This window comes from Vanacampus margaritifer, chromosome 2 (genome assembly GCF_051991255.1).
Source record: "Vanacampus margaritifer isolate UIUO_Vmar chromosome 2, RoL_Vmar_1.0, whole genome shotgun sequence".
Classification (NCBI taxonomy): Eukaryota; Metazoa; Chordata; class Actinopteri; order Syngnathiformes; family Syngnathidae; genus Vanacampus; species Vanacampus margaritifer.
The window spans coordinates 27,916,425-27,933,428 of NC_135433.1; the positions used below are offsets into that span (position 1 = coordinate 27,916,425).

Genomic DNA, 17,004 nt, shown 5'->3' on the forward strand with positions numbered 1-17,004 from the left:
GTAGTCAACGCAAACAAACGTGACGGTAGTAGAGACAACTTCGACTCATTTACCTTTTTTTTTTTCCAGTTAGCAACTGCATACAAGATGACTGCTGAAAATTACAACCAAAAGACAGAGAAATATGTATAGTACTTATTTGTGGAGCTATATCTATAAATTCACAGTTTATTTTGACAATAAAGAGGTTGTTGGTCGAACACCACAGAACATTGTCTGCCTTTTCATTGTTACATGCAAGCTTTGGTGAATTTGAGTATTTAAGGCTGCTCATCAGCTAGCATTAGCATTAGCCTTTCCAGATGAGCAGGCATAGATAGCACTCTGTATCTGAGGAGGGGTTAGGGGAAACTATTTTGTAGCTATCAGTCTAATTTTTAGCAGTTTAATATTGGTTGCGAAAACTTGCCACCATTTTGATTTCAGGAGGCGTCCATGTTGTTACGAGGGGTGTGAATTGCCTAGTACCTGTATCACGAGTCATAGGTCACAATTCGATTAGATATTGTTTAATCCCTATACAAATCTATAGGTTGATTATTGCGATTTTCTTTAAACTCAAATTTAGAAAATTCTAATCAGTAAACTTGTACATGTACACTGTAAGATTTGAATCAAAATGTATTTATTTATCTGAATCTTTAGGCTTATAACTGTGAGCCACTGTATTTAACAAACAATCTGTTGCAATCTGTTTCATGTTTGAACAGCATTGAAATAAAATATTAAGGCTTTCCATTAGCATAACATTCTTCCATGCTTAACGTGTGATCCCTAACCCTAAGTAAGATGTTTTGTTAAATATTTCCATTAAAAAAATTATGTTTGAATATCGATTCAGCGGCATATCGAATCGATTGGAGAATTGTGCGCTCTAATATCGCGATATATTGCTGAATCTATTTTTTTTAACACCCCTAGTTGTTACCAAAAAACGGGATTGGCGATTAATCAGCTTCAAGCTTCAACTGTGTGGTGTGGTAAAGTTGACAATGGTTCAATCCCTACTACAGCGTGCCGTTAGCTAGCTAGCTAGCTGCACCCTGAAAAATACATCTTCAATGGATGCCACAAGAACAACTCAATGACATTATTTGAATTCCCAAGTGTTATGATATGATATTCAGGCTGATACCAAGCATTGTTGGTATATAACTGAGCTACAGGTGTGCTGCGTGTTTCATAAATATTTGATTTGTAGTGCCCCTGTTAGCTTTCAAGCTAGCTGGTGGCTAGCACGTCTTGTCGACAAAACCAGCCATGAGAAGCTTTTAGCAGTTATACTTTCGTGGCTCAAAAATGGTAGGATATGTAAGCATAAAATAGATGCCAAAGAAAGTAGCATCCATTTTTAAGCAGGGTATTGTTTCACACATTTAGCGGACACGCCCACAATGTTCAAACGCGGAGACAATGGCTTGATTTTTCACTATTTCAAAGGCTTATTTTATACTTGCCAATTTTTTAATCATTCAAATTTTGGCATGGTTGTTCACAACACACTCCTCTGTGGTGCGTCAATTTTACAAAACATTTAGTTTAGAGGGAATGGAAATCGTCAGTCGTAACATACTTGGCACGGGTGGTACACAAAAAAAAGGGGTGCAAAGGATTGTGACATGCATAAGACATGAGCTGTGTACGGCATGCGAGTGGGCCGTGGTGCTATTCATAGAGCCTGCTGATAGCAGCTTGGCTTGTCTAGAAGTGCCGGATTGCAGTGGGGGCGGGAGGCAAAGGAGGGGTGTGCAGACAAAAGACAAAGGAGGGAGGCTGCAGGGGAATTCACCTGTGGAAAAGAAAAGAGAGATGATGTTTAGTAAGGGATAATTAGAGCACGAAAACACACATTATGTGTCAGACACTTATGGCTTGGCACGTGACTGTGGATGACAGTGACTCTGAGGCGGGGGGGGGGGGGGTTACCGCAAAAAGGCTGATAGAGTGAGACAGGAACACGTGTAACTATAGCGCACAAAACAAACACGCCACATGCATGGAAACCAGCAGCTCTCGAGGGATCCAAATCAGAGGTACAGCATCTCCTATGAGTTTCATTTGGGACCTGAGAGACAAGTTCAGAGAGAGAGAATTACATGTTGTGTATTTAAAACAACCACTACGCTCCACTAGCTTAATGCTAACACATAATGGGAAACGCCTTAGAAAGGCTAATGAATGGCATCTACTGTATGTGGCGTTGTTGTAACTCTTTAAAACAGAAGTTTGAACACAAACTGAAGCAATGCACTTAGACAGACAATAAAACAATACTCACATGCATCTATTCTTTATCCTTTGCGAAGAACGAACAAGATGACTTCTGAGACGTTCTGATGTCCTCTGTCTCCATGTATTGCTTCCATGTGGTCAAGGCGCGCACACCAGAAGGAGCAGCAAAATGCCCAATGATTTGAAGGATGAAGTGTGGCAAAAATGGCTTGTTTGTATATTCTTTTTAACTCATTCACTGCCATTGACGGCTATAGACGTCAAAAATTAATTTGAAATATTTCTATTAGTTAATTTTTTCCCCCCCACTTTTGTAAACAAGAGTATGAAAACCTAGAAAAATCATTTTTGTACATCGACAACAGATATAAAATGTGTGATTAGTCATGAGTTAACTAACTAATTACAATTAAAAATTGTGATCGCCTGCCGGCCCTAATTTTTAACAATCTTTTCTTTTTTTTCTTAAAAAAAAATGTGTTTTTTTTTTAAAATGTCTATGTTTTCAGTTAACAAAAGTGGAAAAAAAATGAACTAATAGAAATTGTTCAAATGAATTTTTGTCAATGACAGTGAATGAGTTAAGGGCATCATTACTGTATGTATTTATTATTGAGTGTCATTTGTCTCATTAAAAAACACATTCCAATATTTTTTGTAGGTTTTTTTGTTTTGGGGGGGGGGGGGGGCTGAATGAGATTGTCATTTTCAATCAAGGACGATTTTCAATATGACGGTTCTGAGTTGCAAGCAGCGAACGAAATAAAATGGCAAAGACGACAACCTGGCTCTATGCGCCATTTGGGACCTGAACACTGGAAATGAGTCCAAATATTTGATGTGTTCCTATTTTTGTGCTGCTGGGAGAAATTGAAAAACAAATACTACTCTCATAAATGCTAAATGCGCCAGTAAAAATTTAAATAAATAAATACTGCCTCTCCTCTACTTTTGTCTTGCACTCCTGCACATTTGGTCATTATCTTGAATTAATTTTTCACCTGCAGCACACCCATTTCCTCTTTGGCGGAAAGCTTAGAGGGAAAAATTGCCCAAATTCCCATGACTCATATGCCAGCTTCACTATTTACCTATACATTGTATTTGACCTTTATTTGTCCAGGTAAGGAAATTGAGAGCAGATTTTCATTTACAATGCCGACATTGCAACAAACAGCCAAGTAAAACAATGTAAACAATGTTAAAAGTGAGATGTAAGGTGACATTACACTGTCAAAATTTGCCATCTAAGACTGAAGGTTCCATTTTCGTAGACAGGTGCACGCGTGTAAAAAAACCCCACCACATTTTCATTTTCATGCCAGGGCAAGTCTTGTTTAACGTGTTTGGGAATTATGCAGACTGAGCTATGCTATTCTGGGCACTCTGGCAAACCGAGGGCATTTTCTATTACACGCTAAACTGACAATTTGGTGGGTAGACATTAGACCAGGTGAAAACAGGTCTATGTTGTGGTGCAGGTGGTGTGACGTGATTTTGGTGAATTTGATCACGGCGCAGACAGACGCGCCGATCTCCTGCATGCATTCCAACGAGTACATTTTGCTTTCACCATGTAGACCGCACGCAACTCTTGCGCTGAATTTTAAGGGAATGAGGTGAGCCACTCCGATTAGCCAGGAAACAAGCTGACTGAGTTGCAGTTAGAAATGGGGCTTTTGCGCCATTGAGGGAGTAAACAGTCTACTAAAATCCCAAAAGAAAGAAAATAGGGCCCTCAGTGCTGTTTTGTTTGAAATATTAATTGTGGTTCGCCATTTTTCACACTGTGATGAAGATTTGATGGCGATGTTTTCATTATTTTCTATGGGATAAATTCAGATGTTGATGAACAGCGTGTGTTTCTGTTTCGACATCATGTCCCACTAAACAAAATGATCGTTAAAGTCGTCTTTAATGTATGACGAGTGCGGTTCTTGTCCCGCTCACTACCTGAATTGGCGCTACATCAATAAAACTGACTTGACTTCAATATGTCAGGACTTTTCCAACAACTTTGTGCCATTTTCTAACAAAGAGCGGAGCAGCAGGATCCATGAACATTTCCAAGGGCATCCACTTCTATGCCTTTCTGTGACTCTTCCAGTCTGTGTTGCAAACTGCTGATAGCTCAGAAAGCCACTACCTAAGCCTCGTGCGGTTGATTAATCGTGAGGCGTTGTCTTTGGCTCTGGCTCATGATGAAAGAGGACAGTGGAAATACCATTTCTAATGGGACCGGGATGTGTATTGGTACATTTTTTGTTGGGTGTTTTTTTCCCCTGTTGACTTTCTTATTAGAAAACAGGAAGTTGTGCCAAAAGCACTGAAACACTGAGCAGTTGGCCACGCATAACGCACATATCAGAAACCACCACTGCAGGTCAAGGAGGTCATATTAAGAAATGTTATAGGACATCCTGTCTGTAACACATTGCTTAAGAAATAAAATAGTTTTTGTTTTGTTTTTTTGTTCTGGTATGCTTTAAGGTCAGACCTCGTTAATTCAGACTGTGATAATTCCTACTTCACAGCAACCTTAAATGAAGCATAGGCCCTCATTGTTGATGTTTTCAAGCCAATCAGTCTGAGAAAATTCAATAGTAGCAGTAGTAGTTCCAAAATGTTGTGCCAGCCGTGCTTGGAAATTTCTTGCCTGGCTGCATTCCTTCACCCAAAACAAAGCTGTTGCTGTTCACCACATTGCAACAGATACCAGGTTGGCCTTGACCGCCACTCTTAAAGCTTCTTGATATCGTCGCTTCTCACCACTTCAAATGGCAACTCGCATCTCTCGGGCACTCGCAATGACTTTGTGTGTGTGTGTGTGTGTGTGTGTGTGTGTGTGTGTGTGCGGGGCCTTAATAACAGTGATAGTTCATTGCTAACACATGTTTCATTAAGTGCAATGTTCAAGAGGAAATGGAACATTCAAGAGTGTGGTAATTAAAAACAGGTCAAAAGCAAGAGGGGAAAGACAACAAATGCCCTTTAGGAAGGATGTTACAAAGTATGCATTGAGATTCTTTATCCCCAAGCCTATTGGAAAAGACCATTTGTGCTTGATATTCCAATTACCGCCACATCCCATCGTCTTCCGTTGTACTCCCTCTATCCTATCTCCTGACCCAGACGTCTGTTCCCAGGCCGCCCGAGCCCCCCCACACCAGATTCCTGCGTCAGGGAGGAATGTACGTGCCGAGCCACAATTAACATTTCATCGCTTTAGCATCCACCCACACACAACACATGCACATGCACGCGCACACCTACTGTATACAGGCCACTTAATGACGCCATATTTATGAAGGGCAAATATTTGCACGAGCAAAAGCTGCCTTGGAGCGACTCTGTGATGAGCGGAGGATAATTGAAAGGAGCTTGAGTACATACACACACACATATATATATATATATATATATATATATATATACTGTATATATATCTAACTTATGATGGTTCACAGTCAGTTGTTTTTAAATAAAATCAAAATGAATGAATGAATTAATAAAAGTTAAACAACAGTCCAATTGAAAGCAATGCATAGACATTTGAAAAGTCACAACTTGCTCAGTTCTCAACCTTTTTTTTTACGAGGTTTACTTTTCTTTAAGAATGTTCAATACCACCTTTTTTCAGACTTATACCAGTACAGGTACTAAACTCTTGAGTAGTCACCGATACCGATACCAAGTACCCATACCACTCCTTTTGATACATAGAATTTACCCCACCAAAAAACAATGACAGATAACCTTAAAGAAAGATCGATATATCTCAATGTAGCATTTTTCCTTAAAAGTGCATGAATTTAACGACAATTTTCTATTCTTCTCATTTCTAATTCCTAATTGTAAAATGGCCCCAAGAGAATGCTTTCGCGAGTACCGAAACGAAGAAATAAAGCTGGGTATTGGCTCGATACTGTTGCCCGGTATCAGTACTCGTCAATTCTACTTTTATTTTTACAGAACATTTGCTTGTCAGGCATTGTGTGCAGGAGTGTTCCGTACATTGTGCAGGCCTCCTTGTTGTTTTGGTTTTTGAGACATCCACACGCATGAAATGTGCTGACACTTTGTTTCTACTGCGGGTCGAGGATGCAGCTCGTAGGGGCATGTCGTATCTACCTGTTCTTCCATCTATGCAAGCGGACAGTAGAAGCGCTTCGGTGGGAAGCAAACACCTTTTTGTACAGTTTGCACAAAAACACACTTTTATCAAAGCTTCCATCACATATATTTTTTTTTTTATGAAATCTGCCTCCAATCAGTTATAACAATGCGGTCGAGTCCTCTATTTTGGCAGCCATTAAACGAGCTGGAATGGGCGTAATGACAAACATTTTGCATAGTTTGGAACAAAGGTTCAACAAATTGCAATTAAAATGCATTATTTTTAATGCATTCATTTATTTGTAATGAATTCACCAAAATTAACACGTTAAAGTCCCACCCTTAGTGTAAATACAACAACAAGAAATCCTGGCACACCAATGTGTGGAGAGAGAGAGCAGGAGGAGGGAGCAGCGGGGGTGGGGGGGGGGGGGGGGGTGAAAGGTGGAGTGCAATATTTTCTGTGGCAATATAGACCAGATCCATTAAAAAAAAAAAAAAGGTGAAGCAATGAATGTACAAGACCACCACAAAAGAAGAAGAGCAGCACACTCATTTTCCCATTTCCCCAAAGAATATCCCTCCCTGCTGCTGCCCCCCAGCTGGGAGGACACACACAATCACATACACACGCACACACTCCTATCACACACATCCAGCCCAGCTGTCTGGATGGGGGAGGGGTACGCTGAAGGGATGCAGGGATGCTGATAGAACGGAGCATAAAAGAACAGAGGAAGGGAAAAGAAGATTGACAACATCAGGAGGAATACAGATGTAAATATTACACACGTACACAAATTGGGTGAAAAGAACTAATGGGCTGCTAGGCTAAATGTCCACGTGAAAAAAAAATGTCCACACAATAAAGGTGGGATGTCAAGGGGTGTGTCATACAAATATAGAAAGACAAGAGCACACACACACACACACACACACACACACACACCAGCAGCCACCTGACTCAGCAGCGTGCCCTCCATCACAATTCATCACCTTTGTACTCTTGCCAGCTCACGCACACACATGCACACACACACACACATTCCGACAAAGCCCCCTGCAGAGGCGTAATTGGGAAGTCAATAACAACACACAATGCCATATGTGAAAACAGACACACGCACAATTTGGTCAGAGCTTGTATCCAAAACTAATCTTTGTATTGATCCCCCCCCCCAAAAAAAAATATTTTGTTATTAATTATATAGAATGTCATAACACAAACTATTGAATGATTTAAAACATATGTAAAAGAAATAATAAAATATAGGTAACTGTTGAGTCATCTTTATTTTTAACTTGAAAAAAAAAGTATGTGTGTTATGAATTAGCAACATTAATTAATATAAACATTTTGTGGCCTACTTATATTTATTTTGAAAGAAATTAAGATAAAAATATGATATATGCATTTACTAGCCCCTTCCCTTAACCCCAACTATCAAAAATAATTGCCTATCCCTATTCCTCAACCATAACCCAATTCAAACCTAAACTCTAAAACCAAGTCTTGACCCTCAAAAAGAAGTCTAAACTTGTGGAGCCCAGCAAAATGGCCCCACATGGCCGGGTGGGCCCCACAACTCTGTGAAATCACGAAATTTTAGCCACACTTTGTCACAAAAACAAGACCACACGCACACACGCACGCACACACACACACACACACACACACAGAGGTTTGTTTTACTATTTTTGTGGGGCCATCTCATTGACATAATGCATTTCCTAGCCCCTCCCCCTAACCCCAACCATCAAAAATGATTGCCTACCCCTATGTCTTACCCTAACCTCAGCCATAACCCAATTCAAACCTAAACTCTAAAACCAAGTCTTGACCCTCAAAAAGAGGTCTAAACTTGTGGGGCCCAGCAAAATGGCCCCACATGGCCGGGTGGGCCCCACAACTCTGTGAAATCACGAAATTTTAGCCACACTTTGTCACAAAAACAAGACCACACGCACACACGCACGCACACACACACACACACACACAGAGGTTTGTTTTACTATTTTTGTGGGGCCATCTCATTGACATAATGCATTTCCTAGCCCCTCCCCCTAACCCCAACCATCAAAAATGATTGCCTACCCCTATGTCTTACCCTAACCTCAGCCATAACCCAATTCAAACCTAAACTCTAAAACCAAGTCTTGACCCTCAAAAAGAGGTCTAAACTTGTGGGGCCCAGCAAAATGGCCCCACATGGCCGGGTGGGCCCCACAACTCTGTGAAATCACGAAATGTTAGCCACACTTTGTCACAAAAACAAGACCACACACACACGCACACACGCACGCACACACACACACAGAGGTTTGTTTTACTATTTTTGTGGGGCCATCTCATTGACATAATGCATTTCCTAGCCCCTCCCCCTAACCCCAACCATCAAAAATGATTGCCTACCCCTATGTCTTACCCTAACCTCAGCCATAACCCAATTCAAACCTAAACTCTAAAACCAAGTCTTGACCCTCAAAAAGAGGTCTAAACTTGTGGGGCCCAGCAAAATGGCCCCACATGGCCGGGTGGGCCCCACAACTCTGTGAAATCACGAAATGTTAGCCACACTTTGTCACAAAAACAAGACCACACACACACGCACACACGCACGCACACACACACACAGAGGTTTGTTTTACTATTTTTGTGGGGCCATCTCATTGACATAATGCATTTCCTAGCCCCTCCCCCTAACCCCAACCATCAAAAATGATTGCCTACCCCTATGTCTTACCCTAACCTCAGCCATAACCCAATTCAAACCTAAACTCTAAAACCAAGTCTTGACCCTCAAAAAGAGGTGAGGTCTAAACTTGTGGGGCCCAGCAAAATGGCCCCACATGGGCCCCACAACTCTGTGAAATCCCGAAACGTTGGCCCCACTGTGTAACAAAAACAAGACACACACACACACATCAACAGGCCATACTACACTATACAATGTTGTAATAATTGTATCAAAACTGTCAGCCTTTCTAAAGATGCACTTCTGTTTTGATTGACACTGTCAATGAGGTATTAATGTACCACTACTAGCCTAACAAAATCAAAAGCACTGACATATACCGACATTGACAACTTAAATTCTAATATATGATACATGAACGTGTATTCATTTAGTCCCAACTGTGTGCTTCATTTCATAGTGTTTCGCTTGGCTGCACTACTTCCAGTACACGTACTGTTCCTGTGGAAGATTTTCTTTTTTTCAGCCAATCCGATTTCAACTTCATCCTCACGGGGCCACAAAGTGCTGACCCTCAATGACAATAGCATTTTTCTGTCCTTTGATTGGTCGGCCGAAGCAAGCCAAGTTTGACTGGAAAGTCACATGACATCTGTAGTGATCCGCAAACATGAATACATTTAGTATAGTAATACATGTAGTTGTCTCATTGCGAGGTGATAGCGGTGGTATTGAGACGTGGATTACGCCAAGTAAGCCTCCAGTGAATGTATGTAATAATATGTGGTTGCATTTTACAAGTGGTGTAGAGTTACACTGACAACATTTGGGTTAGCCGCAACGAGACAGCTGGAGCCATCAAAACGTTCCTTCAGATGGATCCGAGAAGCCATCTTTACATCTCAGCCCCATCATCTGCGTACACACTGCTGGGAATGAGACGCCTCTCACACACACACACGCACACACAACTGCCGACTGCCTTATAAGGCAATTATCTCTCCCTCCCTCCATTCTGCCATCGCTCCGACCGTCTCTCCGTCTCCCTTTCGGCGGCACGGGGGGAGGGATGAGTGGTTTCAATTATGAGCAACAAAGACCAAATTAGGCACCTGGCAATTCCAATATGGCCTCTTTGTCTGCATCAAGTAGATGGGATGTGGTTGCGGTTCTGTATGACGCATGCGCAGTCACTGGCCACAACATTAGGTACACTCGCTGGATCAAATACTGCGCCTTTACGAAGACAAACGTGCTGCATAACATCGGCTGAACGAAATGAAAGGGGCTGTTAGGACGCAATTCATGTAAACGGCAAGAACCAGATATAGACTTGGGGGAACTAATAGGTCACCCCTCAACATACACATTGACGAGCACAACTCTGTGGAGTCTACTGGAATGACGTTAAAGGTGACATCATCTTTAACACTGTGCAGGGAACTCGTTTAAGACTCTACACTTGAATTCATCTGAGACTATGTTTACATGATTCAGCAAAGGTGCTGCTGTTTTGGTTAGCAACAGGCTCAGCATTTTATTGGGTTGTGTTTTCCTGATGGGTCTTTTTAACACCGCACACATCAAGGGGAATGCAAGGCAAAACATTTTATTTGCTATGATAAATACTGTGTGCCTGTAAACACGGTATTCTGATTGCTATTGTGTTTGTGGAGTAAGAATTAAGAAGACAAATGTGTCTGTTTCCGTCCTTCTCAGGTGGCTGCCATTTTGCCCTTATATTGGCATTTGCAAACGTCACTTGACAAAACCCAGCAAACACCTAAGCAGTGACATAAAAAAATCTGTGTCTGACCAGTTCCTTATGCACCAAAGATTTAAAGCAATCCATTTGTAACTAGAGTATACAGGCATTTAACCAAATTAGTTTCACCCGTTATTACCTAAAACAGTGGCTCTCGAGTACCCCTATCCAGCCTGTTCTCTCACAACCAACACAGGTGTTTCAAACCATCAACTAATCAGCCAGCTCTACATGAAGCCTAATGATACTCAGCTGTGTTGGCTGTGGGAGACATGTAAAACAGATTGGATAGGGGTACTCGAGGACCGGGGTTGAGAAACACTGACCTAAAAAAAAAAAGTAAAAACAAAAGAAATCCAGACTTTTAATCCTAGGGCGACATAATGTTGCACGGCTCCTGCACAGTGTGAAAACGGCTCACTTCTCGGACAGGTGAGTGTTCACATAAATTAATAGATTTGCTATTTTCAACACTTTAAATTGGTTAATTATGTAAAGAGAACAGACGACGTTGGGACAGACTAATACTGAAAAAAATAGAAGTCAATCATATTTGCACATAAAAGATTCTTGCCCGGCACTGAAGATATATAAAACAATATATAAAGGCTTTGCAGTTTTGGTTTTAGGTTATAAAAAACAATAAAAGGTGAATAATGTCTGTTTGCAATTGCGGCACTTTGAAGAAAAAAAACGACCAGAAACTTTCACAAGATCTATTGCGAAAAAAGGTAGGATTCAGACATTGCAGACTCTCTTCCATAAAGACTGAGCAGCAGGCCGCCATTGATCGGCGCACGGCTGCTTTGAGAGCCATCGACTACTTTGCGATCAATAGTCGCTGATTACTGCCTGAACTAAGCAGCGAGGCTGAGTGATGTTTTTGGCAACAAAGATCTTCCAAACACAAGCGGTTTGCCTGGCTCCCCATTTTGCTCTCACATGCGTCCGCCCGCCCGCCCACGCTATAATGTACAAATGCATTACCTCGCCATGTCGATGGCCTCTCTAATGAGGGCTGGCAGTTTGCAGCTGCACGGTCGCACCCCCAGAGGCATTTGTCACTTATGTTGCTTTTCCACTGCACAGTAGCGGCTCCTTGGGGCCCACTGTTGTCTGCTTGGAAACTAGTACCTGGGGAAAGTTGGAAAGCCACACTGCCGTGAACACATCAATAGTGGAGGAGAATGAGGATCTCCTGTATTTACTTGTCAGCATGCAAAATGATTCAAAAAGGACAACTTTAGCGGGCATTACAGAATATACTGCAAAAAATACATCAAGAATGATGTCTTATATATATGGCAAGAAAGCGAGGGGACACTAGGGTCCCCACCACCACGTCTTAAAGTGCATCTAAAAGCAGAAACATCATCTGCACTCAACCCTCTTGTCCGTGTCCATATTTGGCACGCAGAGGCTTGGCGTTCCTCACGGGAGGCCGAGGAAAAAGGCCGGCCTCTAATCCACTGAGCTGCTCAGCGAAAGAGTGCTGACTTTGCCCTTTTTCCAATCGACTACCCCCCCCTTTCTTAATCCAACCGGCTGCAGGTCTGGGGGAATAATCCTGGATTAGGAGGTCCTCCCCACAGCGCGGGCTATACGTACGGCCCCCCCGCCCGCCATAGCCGACGGTGCCTGAGGCGGCGTGTTATTCATACGACGAGAGAACACAAGGGCCCATCCAAAAAGAGGCAAACGGTGCGTGATTAGGCTTGAATTGCTTGGGAGAGCGTCTTGTCGCCCTGAGGGGATCTGTGGAGGCACATAATGCTAAAGAGGGATAATACTACACGGGCCTGCTGATACTACACATGCTTTTTGTAGGAGCTCCTCAGAGAGACACTTTGTTAGTGCGCAGTACACTCTAATTGGTGTAGGCTTACTATTGTTTTCATCAGAACCTTCATGTGTGTGTGCGTGTGTGTTCCCACCTGAAAACCAAAACAATTGTTGGCATCGCTTCAAATGTGCAGTAAAATATATGCAATGTTTTGAATGTGAGTCTTCTATGCATGTGTAGCATTAATAAATGTGATCTCATGAATGATTCATGGCCACATTTTGCATTATGTGTATTTTTTTTTAGAGTGCCTAGGATAGCTGACGAAATGCTACTCCAAACCACTCAATTCCACATGACATCACTACATTTAATAAAAAGACAACCAAATTTGATTGACACTCTGTTGAACCACAACAATACTATATTAACCATACAAAACACTACATTAAAAAAACAATTTAAAAAAAACACTATGTTAGCCCTAAAACCAACACTTAACCACAAGATGCTCTATTTGACCATATGATATGAATACTGCATTTAAGACATTCAACAAGAACTGTACATTTAATCATACAGCACTTTATTATACCATACAAAGACAACATTTAACCATAAAAAATATACATTTGTCAAAAAAAAAAACACTGTAGGCAACACTTTAGTTAAACGTAATTACTAATCATAGAAACACTAAATTTAAACATAAAGCAAACATTTTCCACCATGAAACCACTACAAAAAAACACCGCAATGAATCATTTAAACATTACTTTTAAGCATAAGATCCCACTATGTAACCAAAATGCATAAAACTATTCAACTTGACATTTTAAATTCCAAATGCGATAATGCAAAACACTAGATTAAATCATTAAATGCCATATTTCACTTTAAAAAGAGTGTGTAGAATTTAGGGTCACCTAGTGGTGAACTAATAGAATGCAATGACCTAAGCTCGATCGAAATGCCTGAATTTTGAAGTACTTGCACTACGTGCCTCACTTCGCAAAGCTACCACCATTACTATGTTCGAAAAGTTCTTCACCTTCGGGTAGCTTTAGTAGAAAGATGGCGGCGAAACATGTCTGTCTTCTGTAAGGTGAGGCGTGACCAGTATAATATAATTAGCCTACTAGACCTACGATTATAATAAATAAATAAATAAATACCCCCCAAAATACCTTGATGTAATAGAATTTTTTTTTTTGCATATTACTAAAGTCAATAGTGTTTTTTCTTTTTAAATGAATGAACATTGAAAAATCAAAAAATTCCACGCACTGTCCCTTAAAGCCATAAGAACACTAAATGGAACTATAAAAATCATCATACTGAACACAAAAAAAATGAACTACTATAAGATTAGGTTATAAGAAAATACACTGGTTACAGTGTACCTTTTGTGCTAAATTCTAGTGAGAAAAAGCCTTCAGAAAAAGATACATTTCTCACTAATAAATGTTAACAAGCAGTTATGAATGACATGCCATTCATTGTGATACCTATAAATTAAAATGTGAGTTTTCTTCAAATGGCTCAACAGAGAAAACAACAAACGTATGATTGACCCTGAAGGTCAATCTGTAAGTGTGTTGAGAAAAGGTATGGAAGATTTTATGACACACACACTTACACACACGCACATGTTTATTTACCTTGCTGGCCACGGAGGAGCCAAGGTTGCGTCAGGGCTCAATGTCCCAGAGGCGTGCTGAGGCCCAGCAGGGAGACCTCATGTGTCAACGCATCATTGGCAACATCACTAACGCTTGTCTTGATGATGACTCATAACCTAGAAAAGATTACTTATGCAACATTACACATTGTACAGCGTACACATACACACTGAAAAAATACTTGTATTAGGCTTCCCCACATAAACGGGCATTCCAGTAAGTTAAGTGGTACCTTAAGTTACAAATTTAATGTGTTCAGTGATCGTGCTTGTTACTCAGAACACAGGCAATTGAAATCATCTTTCCCAATTAAAATGAATGGAAATGCCATTGATCCATTGCAACTTCACATTATGCTCATTTTGAAGTGCATTCCTTGTCCACCAGGGGGCAGTATATACAGACAGACACATATGATGAAGACAGTCACAGCTGACTACTTCAGTATTAGTCGTTTTTTGCAGAGGATAAAGAATAAATGCACCGTCTACATTTGTGTTTAAATAGCCGTTGCTTAAAAGGTTATATTATCACAACAAGCAATGTTAGCCAGTCTATGCCGTTTTGCATAGTCTGTTAGCAATAAACTAGCCAACTTTCCCACACCAAAATTGTGCATGTTGTTTTAAATACACGTCATTTTAATTTGGCAATAAACCTTAAGTGGGTGTGCAACATTCGTTGTCGTGATTGGTCAAAACAAAAGTGAGGTAGGCGTGCACAAATTGACGCATCGTCCAATCAGCTCGTAGTATTCTACAGAATCTCCCGCCTTTCCCGGAGCAAATCCCAGTGGAGCGGTCCCAGATTGATATTGAGGAGAACTCCCTTGAGGGAATCACAATTATCAACCTGGCTATTGCCAGGTTACATGTGCTTCAGAAAGAAAGAAAGGTCTCTGGTCACAATTATGTCTTTGTCTTAATTGGATTTTTATGTATCAAAATCTACTGGACCAGTGCTCAGTACAGGGCGAGTACTCAAGAGTGAATACTGGTATCGGTATCCTTCTGGTATCAGTCTAAAAAAAAAAAATGTCATCGAACATCCCTAAAACCAGCCCTCCATTTTCTTTCTCTTTTTTCTTTTTGAGAGCTCAGTATTGTTCATTCGGTAATCTTACCGATTCGACATGTCATCATCATTGTTCTCTCTTTTTTTTCCTCTTTTTCTTTTTTTTGTAAGTGCATATGTGCATGCGAGTATGTACTCATTAATTCACCAAAAGCCTATTAAAAATCCCATACCGTTCACCTAAACCGAATACTTCAGAATCAGAGTCGTGAAGTTGTCAGGAGACCCGAGGAAGGATCAAAGAAAAGAAAAGTGAAATCCAGCAACGACCAGACATCACCACGTCCATTTTCTTAACCGCTCGTCCTCACAAGGGTCGCGGGGGGCGCTGGAGCCTATCCCAGTTGGCTTTGGGCAGTAGGCGGGGTACACCCTGAACTGGTTGCCAGCCAATCGCAGGGCATACAAATATTATACAGTGCTATCGATGCCGTAACACATTTCAGGTTGTTTGTATTCATGAAGCTATGCATGCTATTTTTGTACTCCATTAATTTGTAGTGATTTTTTATTCATTATTGTTATTGTGCCTGGACTATAAAATATGCTAGTAAAGATACAGAGACACTAAAGGTGATTGCATTACTGCTTGGGTGGCTGATTTCAAGTCATTAAAATGTGCTTAATGTTAGTCATTATTTGTAATAACAGCACCATTAGAGTCGACGTACAGTGGAAACACTGTTTCGTCACTTACATCAGTTCATACATTCCCTGTAGTGCTCGTCCTAATTATAAAAGAGTTGCAAGTGAGCTGGAGCCTGCTCTAGCGGATTTTGAGCAAGAGGCGGGGTACACTCTGAACTGGTCGCATTCATTTATAATTTTGACTTGAAGCATGTGTTTGGAGTGTGGAGGATGTGAGAGTACCTGGAGTAGCTAGCGTTAGCCACCAGCTAGCTGATAGCCGGCTTGCCCGCCAACAGCAGCGTGAAGGAAGGTCACACTGGATGTGAGCGAGGATCCTATTGGGCTTGATGCAGCAGAATGCAGGGTGGGAAACTTGTCAAGATGGCGCAGAGAAAGGTCTGGATTGTTAGTGGGCAGCAGTGGTGGATTAGCTACTAACAGCTAGCTGCTCAACAAAAGGAACAGGAAGTGCTAGTTGTGCCAAGTGAACTATAAAAAATAAAATAATAAAATATGTACAGTATTTAAAAAATGAGAATATCTACAATGCGTTTCATCGCTGAGTCAAAAAGGAAATTATTATATGAAAATACCAATCCCCGCCCCTCTCCGTAAATCGCTTATTTTTAAGAGATAAGTCACAAAATGAGTTTTAAGTTTTTCATATTTTATGGATTGAAATGCTATTAAAATAGACAATTTAAATAAAGGGGGGGGGGGGTAGAGGGCTTGATCCCAGCCCAGCCCCCGCGTGAATAGCCAGGTTTCGCTGTGCTCACTCACACACACACACGCACACACACACTTGTCTTTGTATCATCGTGTGGACGTCTCATTGACTTGATGCATTTTCTAGCCCCTCCCCCTAACCCCAACCATCAAAAATGATTGCCTACCCCAATTCCTTACCCTAACCTCAACCTTAACCCTATTCAAACCTAAACTCTAAAACCAGGTCTTGACCCTCAAAAAGAGGGCTGAACTTATGGGGACCAACAAAATGTCCCCACAATTTCAAGTCGGTCC

At 41.1% G+C, this 17,004-nt stretch overlaps 1 long non-coding RNA gene across 1 annotated transcript; it reads right to left on the reverse strand.

Annotated features, from left to right (window-relative positions):
* Positions 1–1,176: 1,176 nt before the first annotated feature.
* On the reverse strand, positions 1,177–16,475 carry LOC144044568 (uncharacterized). The gene is made up of 6 exons (XR_013291296.1): positions 16,219–16,475; positions 14,254–14,390; positions 11,797–11,943; positions 2,279–2,359; positions 1,927–2,065; positions 1,177–1,789 (listed from the first exon to the last, which is right to left on the reverse strand). It is a non-coding gene; the product is annotated as an uncharacterized LOC144044568 (long non-coding RNA).
* Positions 16,476–17,004: the final 529 nt, after the last annotated feature.